The sequence below is a fragment of the Spermophilus citellus genome (genome assembly GCF_964194105.1).
Source record: "Spermophilus citellus genome assembly, chromosome: 15".
In the NCBI taxonomy this organism is placed as follows: domain Eukaryota; kingdom Metazoa; phylum Chordata; class Mammalia; order Rodentia; family Sciuridae; genus Spermophilus; species Spermophilus citellus.
The window spans coordinates 16,870,672-16,876,771 of record NC_138195.1 but is presented as its reverse complement, the minus strand read 5'-3'; the positions used below and the strand labels follow the sequence as shown (position 1 = coordinate 16,876,771).

Below are 6,100 nucleotides of genomic sequence, written 5' to 3'. Positions count from 1 at the left end.
AACTATGTTGAATAGAAGTGGTGAAAGAGGGCATCTCTGTCTTGTTCCAGTGTTTAGAGGGAATGCCTTCAATTTTTCTCCATTTAGAATGATGTTGGCCTGAGGTTTAGCGTAGATAGCCTGTATGATGTTGAGATATGTTCCTGTTAATCCTAGTTTTCTAGTGTTTTGAACATAAAGGGGTGCTGTATTTTGTGAAATGCTTTTTCTGCATCTATTGAGATGGTCTTATGGTTCTTATCTTTAAGTCTATTGATGTGATGAGTTACATTTACTGATTTCCGTATGTTGAACCAACCTTGCATCCCTGGGATGGATCCCACTTGATCATGGTGCACAATCTTTTTGATATGTTTTTGTATTCAATTTGCCAGAATTTTATTGAGAATTTTTGCATCTATGTTCATTAGAGATCTTGGTCTAAAGTTTTCTTTCTTTGATGTGTCTTTGCCTGGTTTGGGGATAAGGGTGATATTGACCTCATAGAATGAGTTTGGAATTACTGCTTCTTTTTCTATTTCCTGAAATAAATTGAAAAGTATTGGTATTAGTTCTTCTTTAAAGGTCTTGTAGAACTTGGCTATGTATCCATCCGGTCCTGGGCTTTTCTTAGTTGGTAGGATTTTGATGGCTTCCTTTATTTCCTCACTTGATATTGGTCTGTTTAAATTGTGTATATCTCAAAATTACATACAAGAGGAAGTGAGGGGAAAGGGAAAAATAATACAAGGGGGAGAAATGAATTACAGTAGAGGGGGTAGAGAGAGAAGAGGGGAGGGGAGGGGAGAGGAGGGGGGACAGTAGAGGATAGGAAAGGCAGCAGAATACAACAGACACTAGAATGGCAATATGTAAATCAATGGAAGTGTAACTGATGTGATTCTGCAATCTGTATACGGGGTAAAAATGGGAGTTCATAACCCACTTGAATCAAAGTGTGAAATATGATATGTCAAGAACTCTGTAATGTTTTGAACAACCAACAATAAAAAAATTTTTTAAAAAATAAATAAATAAATAAAAACAAAAATAATAAACTGTATCAGAGGATGTGCATACTTATATGCAAATACTATGCCATTTTATTATTTGAATTAAACATATTTTTAACATAAAAAAATAAAATAATAATAATAAATTGTGTATATCTTCCTGATTCAATCTAGGCAAATCGTATGACTTGAGAAATTTGTCAATGCCTTCAATGTCTTCTATTTTATTGGAGTATAAGATTTCAAAATAATTTCTAATTATCCTCTGTATTTCTGTAGTGGCTGATGTGATATTACCTTTTTCATCACATATGCTGGTAATTTGAATTTTCTCTCTCCTTCTCTTTGTTAGCATGGATAAGGGTTTGTCAATTTCATTTATTTTTTCAAAGAACCAACTTTTAGTTTTGTCAATTTTTTCAATTGTTTCTTTTGTTTCAATTTCATTGATTTTAGCTCTTGCCTTCTGCTGCTTTTTCTACTGATTTGTTCTTCTTTTTCTAGGGCTTTGAGATGTAGTGTGAGGTGATTTATTTGTTGATCTTTTCTTCTTTTAAGGAATGAACTCCATGCAATGCATTTTCCTCTTAGTACTGCTTTCATAGTGTCCCAGAGATTTTGATATGTTGTGTCTATGTTCTCATTTACCTCTAAGAATTTTTTAATCTCCTCCTTGATGTTTTCTGTAACCCATTGTTCATTCAGTAGCATATTGTTTAGACTCCAGGTGATGGAGAAATTTTTATTTTTTATTTTGTCATTGATTTCCAATTTCATTCCATTATGATCTGATAAAATGCATGGTAGTATCTCTACTTTTTTGTATTTGCTAAGAGTTGCTTTGTGGCATAGTTTACGGTCTATTTTAGAGAAGGATCCATGTACTGCTGAGAAGAAAGTGTATCCACTTGATGCAGGTTATAATATTCTATATATGTCAGTTAAGTCTAAGTTATTGATTGTGTTATTGAGTTCTATAGTTTCTTTATTCAACTTTTGTTTGGAGGATCTATCCAGTGGTGAGAGAAGTGTGTTAAAGTCACCCAAGATTATCGTGTTGTGGTCAATTTGATTCTTGAACTTGAAAAGAGTTTGTTTGATGAACATAGCTGCATGATTGTTTGGGGCATATATACTTATGACTGTTTTGTCTTGTTGGTGTATGGTTCCCTTGAGCAGTATGTAATGTCCATTTTTAACCCTTTTGTTCTTTTCTAGTATTGATATTCTCTGTTTCATGGGACTTTGGTTCCATACACTCATTTAATTCTTTAGATATGGTTTTCTTAGTTCTTTGAACATATTTTAGGTAGCTGATTTAAATCTTATTTAGCAGTATAATGTATGGACTTCTATTGACTGCTTCCTCCCCCCACCTCCCGCCATATATTGGATCATCATTTCCTGTTTCATTGAAAGTCAAAACTGGGCATTTTAAATAATATTAACATGGCTTCTTTGGAAATAAGTGTCTGTTCACTACCTGGGATTTTTTTTTTTTATTGCCATGTGCTGTTGATGTCACTCTTTTTTGTTTGGTGACTTTCCTGAACTAATACTCTAAACTCTATTCTGTGTCTTATGTGACTGCAGAATTCTCTACTCAGTTAGCCTGGTGGGCAGATAATGATTATGCATAGCTTTCTGTTACTGCCTGGAACCAGTAAGTCTCACTGTCTTTGCCAAGGGACTCTGTGTACATTTTGGAGGATGCTTTCAAATCTCAGCTAAGTAGTTGAAAACTTTGCCTCAGCCTCCAGTTTTGCTTTTCAGAGCCTTGAGGTCAACCAGAAGGAAGAGTTTAGAGTTTACTCGGGTGGGTCCTAAGATATGCGCAGCCCTGGGCATTCAAGTGGCCCTTTACATTCCCAAAAAGGAAAAAGGGCTCTAAAAAGCCTCCTGTGGACTTCACATCACACAGTTTTTCCTTTTGCATTTTTTTTATTGTTATTTGCCCAAACTATTATCACTACCCTCAGGTAGTTGTGAAGCTAAACACCACCACTGATTGAATTTGACAATCACCCTGGGGAAAAGTCGTTTTCACTAGGCAAGATCTGAGACAGATTAAATAAAGACAACTCTCATGAGTGGGAAATCCCTTACAGGCCAAATGGGGACAGTTCTCTGGGGAAGCTCTAGTCCCATTCTGGTTCCTCCAGTGGTTTCTAGGCCACTGGCTTTTACCTTTGTTATGGGATGTTAGTTTCTAAGGCAATTGCAGAGCTGGGGAGGGAAGCTGAAAACAGGGCAAGCAAAATGCCACAAAGCTCGTTGTTCTTACCAAGATTCAGATGTTTTTCTTGAGTAAATGCTCCCCAGACTGTGGCAAGCTTTGCTGATTTCCAGAGTTCTGACAAAGTTCATTTCAACATTATTGACAATGTTCTCTCAGTGGTGTTATGGGGAAGATGTTCTGAGGTCTCTAGTCCACCATTGTCATTAACATCCTTTCACATGCATTTGGAACTACAGCTTTAGCTTTATTTGTCAAACATAAATTAGGAAACTCAGGAAACAGAAAAGCCCATTGCATTTAACTACATTTTTGTTCATGATTTTTTTTTTCCTTCCTAATACTCAAAGATTTCTCCTTTTATGGATTTCCATTTAGAGAAATTCCTTCAGTCATTCTTTGAGATTAGATCTGGTGTCAACAAAGTCGTAGTTTTCCTTCATCTGGAATTTTTTATTTTCCCTTCATCCCTAAAAGATATTTTCACTGGATATAAATATGGATTCACAGTTACTCTTTTTTCTCAGTACTTAGCTATTGCACCACTTCTTTCTGGTCTCCATAATTTTGATTTTCATAAATCTACTCTCATGTGAAAATTTTTTTCCTACAGGAAAGAAGATATTTCTCTCTCATTGCTTTCAAAATTCTTTTAAAAGTTTTCAGAGATCTTACTATGTTATGTCTTGATGTGAATTTCTTTGAGTTTATCCTACTGGGCCTCACTCAATCTCTTGAACATTATAGTATTATGGGCTTTGCAAAATTTTGGAAATTTCAAGCATTATTGTATGGCATACCTTTCCAGTCCTATCACCTCCCTTCTCTCCAGGAATAATTATTGCAAAACACACTGGCCTGGCACAGTGGCACATGTTCATAATCCCAGGGACTTGGAAGGCTAAGGCAGAAGGATCACAAGTTCAAAGCCAGCCTCAGCAATTTAACAAGAACCTAAGCAACTTAGCAAGACTCTGTCTCAAAATAAAAAATAAAAAGAGCTAAAAAAAACTCTTTTATCTTTCTGACATAACAATCATTTCAGCAGCTCAGTGAAAAATTGCCCCTGGGTTCAATCCCCAGTACAAAAAAAAAAAAAAAGAGAGAAAGAAAAAAATCACACCACATTATGGTGTATTACTCTATGATAAATGTAGTTGTATTAAGAATTTTTATCTATAGTCATAAACAAAAATGATCTAATTTTTATAGATTTTGGAATCATGATTATGGTAGCTTTATAAAACAAATTGTGGGAAATTCCAATTTTCCAATTCTGGGAAAGTTTAAATCAGACATGAAATTATATATCTTAATAGAAAGCATTTCTCAAAATCCACTTGGACTTTTTTAGTGGATACTATCAAAGTACTTTTCTTACCTATTCTGTGTTTTTTTTTTTAAATCTATTTAGTATTCTGCTCCTCTTAATTTTGATGCTTGCTTATTTTTGGTGGCTTCTATAACAAAATATCATAAATCAGGTAGCTTATAAACAACAGAAATTTATTTCTCACTTTTCTGATGTATGGGAAATCCAAACTCAAGGAGCCACAGATTCATTGCCTGGTAAAACCTGCTTCCCTGGTTCATGGAGGGTGCCTTTTCCTCATGTCCACAGACAGTGGATGAGGTGAGGAATCTCTCGGACCTGTTTTATAAGGGTACTAATCCCACTGAGGCCTGCACCCTCGTGACTTACCTCCCAAAGCCCCACTGGCAGGTCGCTCCAGCGCAGGACGACTTAGCCACAGCGGGGCGGGAACACACTCCTCCCGTGACTGGTACCACGGCTGCTCCGCCGACTCAAGAGCGGATCGCTGAATTCAAAGACGCTTTCTCCCTGTTTGACGATGGCACCATCACAACAGAGGAACTTGGAACTATCATGAGGTCACCGAGTCAGAACCCAACAGAAGCCGAATTGCAGGAGATGATCAATTAAGTAAGTGGCTGCTGATGGCAGGCACCACGGACTGCCCAGACTTTTTTACTGTGATGGGTAGAAAAATGAAAGGTATAGATAGTGAAGTGGGAATCTGGAAGGCATTCTGAGTCTTTGACCAGGATGGAAATGGTTATATCAATGCCGCAGAACGACCTCACGGCCTGACAAATTTAGGAGAAAACTGACAGATGAAGCCGGTTGCCGTGGCGCACTCCTGTAATCCCAGCGGCTCAGGAGGCTGAAGCAGGAGGATCCCGAGTTCAAAGCCAGCCTCAATAAATGAGCGAGACACTAAGCAACTCTGTGAGACCCTGTCTCTAAATAAAATACAAAAAGGGCTGGAGCTGATGTGGCTCAATGGTTGAATGCCCCTGAGTTCAATCCCCAGTAACTAAAATAAATAAATAGATAGATAGATAGATAGATAGATAAATAAAATAACAGATGAAGAAGTAGATGAAATGATCAGAGAAGCAGATACTGATGCAGATGGACAAGTCGACTATGAAGAATTCATGCAGATGACTGCAAAATGAAGACCTACTTTCAACTACATTTCCCCCCTCTAGAAGAAACCAAATTGAATCTTTTACTTACCTCTCGCAAAAGAAGAAAAGAAAGAAAAAAAGTTCATTCTGTTCTATATAGCAAATCTGAATGTCAAAAGTATCTTCTGTCCACACACAAAATATCTGCATGTAATGGTTGGTGGTCCTGCCCCCTAAAGATCAAGCTCCATAACAGTTTTACAATGTAAATACTATACTACCTTAATGATAAGGAAGCAGTTAGAGGACTCCTTAAAGTTCCATATGCTAATGATTAATACACTGTTTGGTCTGGCCAGTTTTTCATGGATGCAGCTTGATGATTGAGCACAGTCAGGAATTTGTATTAAGATCAAGAAATGAAAAAACAAATTCG

General features: G+C 36.8%; 1 pseudogene across 1 annotated transcript; it reads left to right on the top strand.

The window, feature by feature from the left end:
• Window positions 1-4,819: 4,819 nt before the first annotated feature.
• LOC308634077 (calmodulin-A-like) lies at window positions 4,820-5,712 on the top strand (annotated as a pseudogene). Its single transcript has 2 exons — window positions 4,820-5,355; window positions 5,611-5,712. The product of its transcript is annotated as a calmodulin-A-like (transcript).
• The last annotated feature ends 388 nt before the right edge of the window (window positions 5,713-6,100 follow it).